The sequence below is a fragment of the Lampris incognitus genome, chromosome 9 (assembly GCF_029633865.1).
Source record: "Lampris incognitus isolate fLamInc1 chromosome 9, fLamInc1.hap2, whole genome shotgun sequence".
Taxonomy (NCBI): Eukaryota; Metazoa; Chordata; class Actinopteri; order Lampriformes; family Lampridae; genus Lampris; species Lampris incognitus.
In genome coordinates this window covers 19,183,061-19,195,090 of record NC_079219.1, presented here as the reverse complement: position 1 = coordinate 19,195,090, position 12,030 = coordinate 19,183,061, and positions in this window count along the sequence as shown.

The window sequence follows — 12,030 nt, the reverse complement described above, 5'->3', positions numbered from 1 at the left end:
GCTTCCCGGCACCTGATCGATACTACGACGCCATGGCGATGCCGTCAGTTTAACACAAATGAAGACGCCGATTCGTTTGATTCTCCCCAAACGCCCCGCAACGCACCAGAATGAACACAACGCTCGGACTGACTCACTACGGAAACCGGGCTGTAATTTACCCCTCCCTCCATTCGCCCTAGAATAATGAATGTACAGCCGACGCCGGTAAACAAAAAGAAAATGAAGATAAAAACAAAAGAATTTGACAGACGTACCTTGCTGTGCCGATCACACACGACGTAGAAAGGCCCTTATGCTCTCGCCATCGCTACACTGACGCCAGTCTTCCCATAAGGGTTCGTGGCCACGGGCCTGCGGTATGTTTGAACAGCTGTTTATTCTCCTGCACGGAGATGGGTGACGTCACTCCACTGTCTACAGTGGATGCAGGCGCGCAGCGCGTTCAAATATTTACGCCACGCAGACAAGCTGGGATAAGGCAAAGGCCCTTGGGTCAAGGTTAGGGGAACGGGTCTCATTGCATTGAGGGAAAAAAAAGAAAATGAAAAACTAATTCAATTTTTTTTAATCTTTATTCGTATGAAGTGTAAATGTGTTTGACTACAGTTCACCCCACCCCTGGACAAATAATGAGCCATCATCGCCTGCATGTACAATGCATGCACTTTAGACCTTGTCCATAAGATGGCGCTCTAACACCAAAAACGGATTTACAGGCGCCTACTCCTCTTAACCCTTTCTCTTCTACCCTTTCCCGAGCTTCATCTGTTGACTGCGGTTCATGTCTTAACAGCAGACAGCGGCTGGTCTGAATGCAGCGAATTATTACCATTCCCCAAGTCATCTTTCTGGACCTCTTATTTGAGGTACAGCACGAGAGATTTAAATGATGTATTCACCTACATTTTATTTATAAATTTAATTGTCAATTAATATATTGGGCGGGGAGGGGGTAATTTAAAAGTCATCCTGCTTCCTATGGCACTGTAGTATTTCTGCAAGGTTTGAATCACGGGTGGATGAGGCGTCTCCTAAAAACACACCATCTTTCTAATGACTTGTGTCCTTCCCCTTATATGATCCTGGTGCCTTATCTCAGTGTCTGTCCAAGATGATATCTAAGCAATTTTGGTTCATTCAAGAGAGATAGGAAAACCATTAAAGTTTTAAATTGGCCCTAAGTGATTCTGTCTGGGGCCTAATTCAATCAGGCCGGATTCAGAGAAAATCCTTTGTGATCTTGATCAGAAAGGTCCTTCATGGTTGATTTTTGTCAGACTCTCTTACCGGAACCAACTCTTTCATGCATCTTAGTGGCTTTTGTATAAACAACGTGCCCCTTTTCTCTTCTGCTATCACAAGTCTGCACACCAGTAAATGTCAAAATGACCAATCCATTAATGCTCCACTCTGCAATCTTTTTTTTGTGTGTGTGTTTTTTTTTTGATCAAGTGTTCTTGGCTTTATACAAAACAAATTGCACCCATCCAATAATTGGTGATTCAGTACACTAAGTAGCCTAATATTGCTGCTAGAGCTTCAACTGGTCTGGTGCGTCCGGTATTTTTCTGGTGTCGCGATATTGTCAATAACAGAAACAGTTATGTTATTGACAATATCGTGAGGGGCAAAACATTGTGTCATATATTGACGCTAATGCCCAAGGCACCCTTCGACATCTGTATAGACTCCAGTGTGAAACGTATGGCTTGATATGTGAACATTAATGACATGGTTAGGTTTTGGGTTAAGGTTAGGATTAAGGTTAGCAGTGGTTAACCCACTGCTTCTCACACAGACATGAAAGGTCATGCAGGCTATATCGACGCTTTAGCAAAAGCATCAATTTATGACTCTGGGATGAGAATGGGCCCAGAAGGACAAGCGTTTGTGTTTTCAGTTGTTTTGAATAGGTTAATACTTGACAGTAGGACGAAAACTAGACATCTGGGTGTAAAGCCTTTACTGTATGCCACTGAAGCCTCGTGATACTGAAACACCGAGGAAGTACCATGGTACTGTGCCAAATGTGCACAGTGACGCTTTAAAGTTGGTCAGAAATTAGTGTTCTGATGAAACCTTTTATCTCTAAATACCTTGAACAGTTTTTCATTTGTAAATGACTGTTGCGTTTTTCAGACCTTTATCTGTAACTGCTCTCAATGTTCTCAGGAACTGTGAGGGAGCGGTCTAGTCCTCGTTAATATTTACAAACTGACCCTTGAGTAACAAACACAAGCAAAAGGGTTGTCAGTAAGGATGGGCAGTGATTAATATTTCGATGATTTGATCTGATATATAAATTAATGTCTCATGACATCAGGAAAAAAAGATGGAATGAGAGAAGCTGAACGAGGCAGAGCGCTTTTAAAAAGAGGAAAAAAATGGGAAAACTTAATTCTACTTTTCATAAAAAAAATTTTAGATCCTGAATGGAGCTTCTCAGTAGAGAGAGATGATATGAAATGCACAATGACTAAAGTAATAAGTGATGTTTGGAAACATTAGTATTTCAATTTCATTCCGACTTGAAAATCACAATTTTCGGACCGACACCGAGTGTGCCCCAATTGTGACGGTTTGCCCCACCCACCCCAATACACCCCAGCCCCCTCGGAGAACGAACGCCTGCCCCGACCCCAAAAATGCTTAATTGACTCTTTCCCTCCGCAGTAATGTGTGATGATGGGGAACTGTGACATTTGAATTCACTCGGCCTCCATAAAGGATCCCTTGCCCAGTGTGTATTCTGGTCACAGACTATGACTGAAAACAGGCCACAGGATCGTAAGGGTCTTTTGCTTGAAGCAGCCAATGAGTATCATCACCCTTTGCGTGTTGCTACAAAATGGTGAAGCGCCCCCTCCCTCCCTTCTCTTTTCCTTGCGTGTGCTCTCTGCTCCGTCTGTGGCCAGTAACGCACCAGAACACATTTAGATCCTGAGTGGAACTCCTCGGTGCCCACTCATCACTCTGCGTGGTGTTTGAAGATTACCCTGCTCACAGACATCCTCACTGGGCATCCAGGCAGCTTAGAGGCCAAAATCCATAATCCCTTACCCTTCATGGGAATTCTTCATGCACTTCAACATGCTGAAATAAACGCAGCCCCGCTGCAGCAGCCACTTATGGTCGAGGAACGAGTGCAGCCGCGGGGCCGAGATAGACGTATGTCATGTCTCGTTGAATGGAGAAGTGTGTGGCAGAAATTAGATTTAAAAACAAGCTGTCTCTGTCGAATAGTCTCAGCAATCTGACTTGTAACCAAAGAGCTTGTTAAAAAATGCTTCCTCTGCTATTTATCTTGCGGTTTATTGCGATGTGCTATGAAAACTTACCTGAGGGGGGGGGGGGGAAACCACCCTGCGGTCAGTGCCAATGCATCAGTGACTAGGGTGCTAAATTTGTTGTTTGCTTCCCCCATCCAATTTCTATTTTTATGTATGTTCACTACTTTGGAAGAATAAATTCAGTCAGCGCACATACATTGGCAAATGCTCTAAAAGCCATCATACCATAGAGAATATTTTTTAGTGTGACTATGGGTGCTGCCAGCAGTTTGACTCATACTTAGTCGCATAGCCAATAATCGGAGGCCCTCTGGATATTATCGCTACATTAAAGACTGTAAGACAGTGTCATCCCTTCGTTTGGTAATCTGCACTGCCAAATGATATGGGGAATTCAACTGTTTTAACTATATGATTGATGGAGAGATAGTTTTTTGCCTGCTTTCTCCTCCGGGCTACACCCCAGAGCTTTGCTAGCCTGCTGTGCTAAAACCGACTTAACAGCTTTGAGAGTTGTGTGTGTGCCACAAGCTGCAAAAGCACCGCACATGGCAAAGCTCTCCCGCTTCTCCGACTCTCAAAAGCAGCTCTTTACTGCAAACCCCTCTGAAATAATTTTCTCCTTTTTGATATGTTATATATAATAAAGGGGAAAATGTGGAAGCTGATTCATGTCTACCGTTGTATTAGTGGTCTGTGTAGCGCGACACCATCCATAAACACACAATTTAGGTGGGGCAATAATTCAATACGATCATCTATTGGTATTGTTTTCGGATGAAATTCAGAGTTTGTCGTATTTTGCTGCACAACTGTGTTGTGTAAATTAATGATAATGACAGTCTGCTCCATAAAATTTCCAAAAAAAATATGGAACGGATATTTCAGATGTCATTCCAAACTGAGATCTGAAATATTTGAGTTACTTGAAAACTAGTTTTGGTCATATGCTTTACATTACCAAATAGTTCAATGGGAAGAACCTCAGCTGGATTCTGAAATCTGGTATTTCTGCACATCTAAGCAGATACTGTTATATTTGTCTATCATGTAAAATTTCTCCTGATTATTAAGATGATGTTTTCCATATTGCCCAGAACTACACTGCTCACTATTTTCCTTTACTGATCAAGATCGACTCAGTGTGTGAGCAACAACCATTGTGCTAAGATCAAACCAAGTTATGAGCTGATCAGGTACAGTTTGACGGATGGACTTAAACCCTTAAACTTCACTAAATTGCCTGCAAATTGATGGAATTGTAAGTTGACAAAAAATGTGCGTGTGATTGTCCTAGCTCGGGGAAGAGGTGGCGTGCTACCCGGCACTACGCAGCTCCATCCCTGCTGTTTGGCATGCTCCGTGGCAACGAGCACTCAGGGCACAGCATGTCACGGTGTTGGCATAGCTCTGAACTCGTTCAAGGTTACTCTTTGATTTAATGGTGATGCATTTTTTAAAACTGCATCATCCCTCTTTCTCTCTTCACCGCCCCTAGTCCATCTCTGTCACAAACACTGGCTGTTCATCTCACCCTTAGCTGTGGAGGCACCAAGATATATATATAAATATATATATAAAATCAATGGCAACCCCCCCCCCCACCCAGCTGTATTGTATGCTGACCCTTATTGTTTTAGCTGCCGAGCTGTATTAAAGGCAAGGCGGCTAAGGGGATGGTGTTCCCTCAAAGTGTGCGCATGTCTTTGACCGTAAGCAATTGTACTTTTTTCCCTTCCTTTATTGATAAAGGAGGGAGGTGTGGAGTGAAGGTCTTACCTTGATTCGTGTTGGCTTTATGATAGGAAAGGCTTCGACAGGCATCTTCTACCGAGCCATTATATGTATAGACGTCAAGGGCTTGTTGGATTACAAATGACTAGTAATCTTTTTAAAAATTTTTTTTAATCTAACCTGTTGTATTAAAATCAGCATGTGGATATAACAATATGGTTAAAGATTAGACAATGGTACTGGTAAATGTTTAACGACACTGTTTAAAGATCTCAAGGCCAACATTTCTATCCAAACACGATGTAGGAGTTTTATTAGTGTTAGGGACGAACAGTCTGAAGTACCGCAGAGCTCCCCTTTAACCCTTTTTGTCTCGCGTTAATCAAAAGCCACGAGCTGCGCTCTAACTTTGAAGCCCCTAATTGCATGTTGGTTATGACAAGGTGTTGTTGACTTGTCATCACCTCTCCCCACTATGTGTAAGCGCTGACAGGATTATTTATCACCAAAATACAGTTTCATCAGGTACCTGCTTCCCTCACAGGTGCAGGCCACAGCTTGCAAACGCATCTAATTGCCTGCAGATAGCATTGGTGCACACAACACCTAAACATCTCTTTATTTCTTCTATACCTCAGATTAGGGTTACAGTAGTCACACATGAGGAGTCTGTTGTGCGTTAGACTGGGTGGCGATGGTTTGGTGTGTGGGAAAGAGGGATTTTTGATAGCAAAGGCTGATAAATCAGAGGATTACAAGAGGAATAATGCTCATCAACCATATAATCCTCTCTATCTCATGTTATTTACAGAGCCAAATGGATCGTCACCTGTCAATACTTAAGTATTAGCTTTGATTAAATCCCGATAAAGATGTAAAATTGAAGATTTGTTGCTGTTAAATAGAGAGAGAAAAAAACAACTTTGCGATCAGGAGAAACAATATTATGAGGCGAGTTTCCTAAAAGCATCTCGGTGCTCAGATAAAAATACCTGCTACGTTATAAAGCCAATAGATAAAGACGTCTTTTGTGCTAAAACAGTTTTAGGAAACCCGGCACGGACAGATTAACCATGTTTGGTCACCAGCCATCCATATTTGTGTTCATCCCCACTGTCTGATGAATATGACCTCCATTATGAGCCACTTCCGGTCCCCATATTACCTGCTGTGACTAATGAATATAGCTAATTCAGGGAACAGCTGGGAATCCGCCGCAGCCGGGAACCGAACCCGGGTAGCCCGCACCACGGGCGACTGCGCTAGCCAGTCAACTAAAGGGTCCGATCCGTTAGCCAAGGGCTAGCGAGTCTACACAGCCGTGGTCGTTACATATTTGCTTACACATGTCAGCAGGGAGCGGTGACGCCGACCCTTTCCCTCCACCCTGTTGATTTTCATATCGTCAGTCCAGGAAGTCGTGCTTATTCTACTCTTCCTCCAAACAGTCGTGAGCTAGATACCGAAAATGCAAATGCAAATGTACAACTTGGAAAATCCTTACAGTCTGTGAAAAAGGATTGGCTGATAACATGTGAAAATAGCACTTGTCTTGAAATATTGTAATGTGGGAAAGTGTGGAGGACTTTCACATTGGGGTGTTGAAGTCAACTGGCCCAGCAATACCAAGCAGACAGATGTTTGTGTGAGGTCCAATTTCCTTTGCAACCGTGATGAGCAGCATTAGATAACAGACAGTAAAACAGCACGGCAGGGCTCTGGGGCAGAAATTGGCTTGCCACTGCTTGTAGCCAAATGCAGAGTAAAACAGGGGAGCACAGTAATGCTAGCAATAGTGACAACAGCCACTTTGACAAGTTGTTTGCCCGTTAGTTGTCGTAATACACAGGTGCCTCGCCTTTTTGTGCACATGCAAAGACTTGAAGTCCATTAAAAGACAAAACAAAATTCATATTTCCCCGAAGCACTGAAGAAAATTCTGCATGCTAAATGCGGTGTGAGCAGTAGCAAAAAATTAAATAGAGCGTGAACTTAATTTCATGTCGCCAGAATTCTTTTTATTCATGCGGGCTTATAATAGTATTGTTCATTTTGCAGCATATTTAGGGGTGAAGTGTTGGTACCTGCTTATGTCTGGGGGCCATTGAGTCTGACTAATGAAATGACTCTCTCCTCTGTGGCGTTTTAATCTATTCAAAGTAATTGACAAGCCCACAGTATGTGCAGTAGGATTGCTCTAGCGCCAAAGGACAGCTGTCACTAAAGCAATTAAAATGACAAAGGTTAATTAATTCTCTCCAGTTTTTACCTGATATGAGACATTCACAATGAGTGAGTTTTCATTTCCAGAGGAGTAATAGTGTTTTGATGAGTGGGGAGAATAATTTATTTGTAATTCAAAAAACCACGAGCCATTGTTTGATAGAGCCTTTAGTATGTCAATATCTCCCACAAAACCATGCCCCGGGATAGCTTCCACCCCAGATTTGAAATGAACTCTGTGGCAGAACACATTTAGGAATGACAATTGGTTATTTTCTAAATATTTTCTAAATAACAATAAGCTGGTATTTTGCAGACGGTTATACCTTATCTCTGAATTGTTTCGAAAACATTCTGGAAAGCATGTCTTGATATTGCATTTTAAACAAACTTGTCAAGCGCAGGTTAAAAAATAAAGTAGCTCCGCATGCACAAAGAGTTTCTCATGGGTGACTGAGAATCAAGACACAAATAATTACGGCTCAGACCGCCTCTGATTCCACAGGAGCAGAACCCAAGAACTTTCTAATCCACCTAAATGTCAACGCGATGTCTACGGCCCTCCCTTCGTGTGAATCTCCACAGGCTGCCAAAAGGCCAGTGGTTAGTCATCTGTTTACTCCTGCAGCTGCTGGGTGTCATTGGGACTCTGAAGGAGAAATCCCATGATTCTCTTTGCCATTTCTGACAGCTCCCGCCCAGGCCACATTAATCAGGGATTGCAGGAGAGCTAAGGCATGGATGGCTCCGGCCCAGGACGACTGAACCGAGGGAGATGATCTGGGCCAAAAGATAACTCCGGCATCCAAACTGCTGCTGGTTTGTAATATGTGTTGGAGGCCAAACGGTCTCATTCATTGAGATAGAGCTGTGCTCTGTTGATGCTGCTTCTCTAATTGAAGCTATTGTTTATCAGGATGTTCGGCAACATGGTGTTTTGCTTTTCATATTAAGTTCATTTTGCTTTTTTTGAGGGGGTGGGGATTCCCCCCCCTTTCTCCCCAATTGTATCCGGCCAATTACCCCACTCTTCCGAGCCATGCCGATCTCTGCTCCACCCCCTCTGCTGATCCGGGGAGGGCTGCAGACGACCACATGCCTCCTTTTACATGTGGAGTGACCAGCTGCTTCTTTTCATCTGACAGTGAGGAGTTTCACCAGGAGGAAATAGCGTGGGGAGGATCCCCCACGCTACCCCCCCCCCCAAACAGGCGCCCCAACCGACCAGAGGAGGCGTTAGTGCAGCGACCAGGACACATACCCACATCCGGCTTTCCACCCGCAGACACGGCCAATTGTGTCTGTAGAGATGCCCGACCAAGCCGGAGGTAACACGGGGATTTGAACAGGTGAACCCCGTGTTGGTAGGCAGCAGAATAGACCACCACACCACCCGGATGCCCCACCGAGTTCATGTTGCTTTTAAAGGGGAATTTCCTCTGATCTCTACACTGGCCACCTAGAATACCAGAGCCTTTCCAGGGATGATGGGAAGATACTGAGAGGAAAACCCAGCATGAGAGCAGCAATGCACAAACAGTTGGCAATTTATGGAGTTAATCAAAGAACTACACAACACTAATATAGGGTTGGCAGGCTATTTCACAGGCTGTGAGACATGGCAACCTTGTTTTTCCATCTCTGTTTTATCTCAGGGTCTTGAGATGTTCAGACTCAGTTCAAATATCAAGTTAAAATGACAAATTCACTTTAAAGATGCTGTAGAAAATTTGTTTGTATCCCAGGTATTACTTTTTTTTCTGCTTGTGTTTGTTGTTGGCTGTGGCGGGGTAGTGTGGATCAATTTTCCAGGGTGCTTTCATTATGTCATATTTCACCAAGGGATTACCAGCCTTTGCAGACTTCACTGTAATAGATTCACCAAGGAAAAGATTTCTGTCACAGAACTGAGTTTATTACATCTTCAGATGTACATAATGCTTGCTTTGGACCTCTGAAACCTTATCCACTGTACAAAATATATAAAACAAGTTATTAATTTGCCAGTTGTCCTTACTTCATCCCTCCTTGAGACTTTAGGCTATTTTCCTTTTGTCCTATTCATCATTTTTTCAGGGAAAGTTAAAATACATGTAACAAACCGAACCGATCGAGTTTCCTCCGGATGACATCTCTCAGAGAGTAAAACTCTCATCAACTCTCAAACCAGTTGAATTTTGTGTAAGACTGTCTCCACTTGTGAAATATATTTGAACAGTACTTTTTGGTGACTTTTTGGTTATTTCATCAAATAAACTAAACCGAGTCTGGTGCATTTGGCTGAAGGTGGAGCGAGATCCAAGTCATGGGACCGCTACGAAAGCAACAATCCAAAGCGTAACTGGAAGGATGGATCACTGAGATACACATGAAACATGCTTCCAGTTTACAAGCCAAGGCTTTACTAGTTAATTCTGCAAGGTTGGTCTCTACTCATCATAAATTTGTCTTTATGCTCAATCATCCCACAGACAAACAGTATACCCCTTTGCTCCGTAGTGCCTCATCAGAAAATACTCTCTCCCCATGTTGGCTTATTGGATGTCTTCCAAGCTGCCATTAACAGCTTCCTTGTAGAGTATGGATGGGTATCCCCCACTCTTTAAGAGGACCGCGTGTTCAACAGCCATGATTGTCTCCCCTGGGTGCACAATTGTACGTTTTACAAGTTTCCTATTGGCACTTTAATATCTTCTTCATATTGGCACTGACACGGCAGAGGTCCTACTCACACTGTGTTCATTCTTCTAAATGCTTCACATTGTGCCAATGGCTCCCAATTTATGTAATGAGGTCTTAATAGCCAATTTAAACATCCAACGTTATTACCAACCAGTTTTACCGTCACCCAGGATACGTCTCTTTCGTATGAGAGGTGGGATTATGTGATGTGTGATCGGTTTCTGCAGCTTCATGTGTGTATGTCCTTGCATGCCGATAGCAAGCAACCTTGTTTTTGTTCACATTTCAACCACGATAGAGAAATGCACGTTTTCTTATTCCAAACTATTTGTTGATTAAAATGCAGGTTATCACTTTTACACATCACACTTGTTGTTCTTGGCAGGGTTTGATACATGCTGTTGTAATATGTGCACTTGTCTTGATGCAGCTGTGTGCAGCTCACACGTGTAGCTATAGCATGGCAATGTCAGCATGAGAGGTTCACAGGTACTGCAGATATAAATGTTCACTAAATGCTACATATATAGGTAAATGAATACATGTATGTAAATAATACATAAATACCATCTGCTCCTTTCATGCCATCGTCAAGGATTTTTTTTTTTTGATGATCATTCGCGGGCAATTTGGATATTTTGTCCACATTTTGTAAATGTTGTCTTTTTTTGGGGGGGGGGATTTTTTCTACCTTTTTTCCCCCCCAATTGTACTTGGCCAATTACCCCACTCTTCCGAGCCGTCCCGGTTAATGCTGCATTCCCCTCTGCTGATCCGGGGAGGGCTGCAGACTACCACATGCCTCCTCTGATACATGTGGAGTCACCAGCTGCTTCTTTTCACCTGACAGTGAGGAGTTTCCCCAGGGGGACGTAGCACATGGGAGGATCACACTGTTCCCCCCCCAGTTCCCCCTCCCCCCGAACAGGCGCCCCGACTGACCAGAGGAGGCGCTAGTACAGCGACCAGGACACATACCCACATCCAGCTTCATACCCACAGACACGGCTAATTGTGTCTGTAGGGATGCCCGACCAAGCCAGAGGTAACACGGGGATTCGAACCAGCGATCCCTGTGTTGGTAGGCAATGGAATAGACCACCACGCTACCCGGACGCCCCTGTAAATGGTAGGGGAAAAAAATATGCATATACCTCACATAAGTAAACGCAAATGTCACTCTATTAAGTTGCGCAGGCATAAGTAATAGTCCTGAATGACATTTTTGTGGGGGCTTTAAGTGAAAGTATGCATGAAATGTCCTCAGGGCTATGCAACTTTCTATTTACAACAAATTAACCGAGCACTCAAGTAAAAGTACTTTTTCGTTTAACCTTGGTCGGCACTGTTGGCTATGTTGGTGATCTATGAGTTTAAAGTTATTTTGCATTCACTCTTTCACTACTCACTTTTTTCAAAAATGTTAACTGTTTGAACTCAACCAGTTTGTAATAAGCACTTTTCTGTCTCTCTCTCTTTAATCTTCTGTGAATTGTATTGTATATGTATTCACTGACATGTTTGCTCATGTTTGATATAATATGGATATACTTTTTTTCTATCTAATGTCTGTAAACCAAACTCTCTTCGAAGTGACTAAAAGTACAAATAAAGGGTAATTCATATGTTAACCTCTCTAATTCATTTTTGACAACTTTTCTGACATGAAATGTAGTTTCACTTGTTCACCACATTGGGTTCATGCATGAACGTGGACAGGAATCCAACAACAACATCAGACGTGATATATTCGTTCTAATAGTCACACCACAGAAAACAAAACCATCTGCAATATATTTGAGTTTTCAATTCTCCATTCTAATACATACAGGAGATTAATTATATTTGTTTTGACATTTACTTGTTTTGGCTTGATTGCAAGCGATAGATTGAAAAAGACAGAAACCATGATTGAGACGGAAATACACTTGACACAAACAGCAAAATTAGAAAGCAAAAAAAAAAAAAAACATTCATAAAAGTGATTTCTTGTTTTAAGTGAAGTCCACAATATTTATATAAATACAATTGGCATATCTTTAGGGATGGCTTGAGACTTGCCGTTCAGCGTAAGCAGCTATGCATATAATATAAGTAT